Source organism: Rutidosis leptorrhynchoides, chromosome 10 (assembly GCF_046630445.1).
Source record: "Rutidosis leptorrhynchoides isolate AG116_Rl617_1_P2 chromosome 10, CSIRO_AGI_Rlap_v1, whole genome shotgun sequence".
In the NCBI taxonomy this organism is placed as follows: domain Eukaryota; kingdom Viridiplantae; phylum Streptophyta; class Magnoliopsida; order Asterales; family Asteraceae; genus Rutidosis; species Rutidosis leptorrhynchoides.
In genome coordinates, this window is record NC_092342.1 from 221,809,726 (window position 1) to 221,810,453 (window position 728).

Below are 728 nucleotides of genomic sequence, written 5' to 3' on the forward strand. Positions count from 1 at the left end.
TCTAAATTGGCTAGTGAGGCTAGCTGAACCCCAAGACGCTCGTATGCATTCTTATTTTAAGGCTGTAGGAATACCTCTTCCGAACCTGGTACAACAAGAACAAGTTGAACCCGCCGCGGTTCCAGCCCCAGAGGTTGTAGAGGAGCCTGTAGTTCAATCACCCGGGCTAGCTAATCCTCCACTTAGGGTGAACCTTAAACGATCTAGGGCAGCACACCAAGCTCAACCCGTGAGGATCAGGGAACCTAGTCCAACTAGGATTGAACCAACCCTTTCCACAACACCCGAAGTGAGCAGCGACACCGACACTTCAGCAACAGCATCTGAATCGTCTCCCGAACATTCTCCTAAGAGAACTCGATATATACCTGATTAGATGATTCAGACTTCGCCAACCCAACGAGTAACTAGATCCAGGACTTCGACACCTATCGTCCTCCAAACAGTTACTATTATCGTTGGTGATACAGACCATGACCTAGAACCAATTAGGTCACCCTCACCCATCTCCGTATCACATCCAATAATAATAGTAAGCCCTACGCTAAATGAAGCGCAAGTTTCGGTAGGCAAGAGATCTAAACGCACAGATGGTAAAAAGACTACTAAGCCCATCCAATCTAAACAGGACTTAATAATAAATCCTACAAAGCAAAGTGCTTCGACATCTAAGGAAGTAAAGTCTTCCTCTGCAGTAAAGTCTGCGTTGACTCAATTGATTGAGGAAA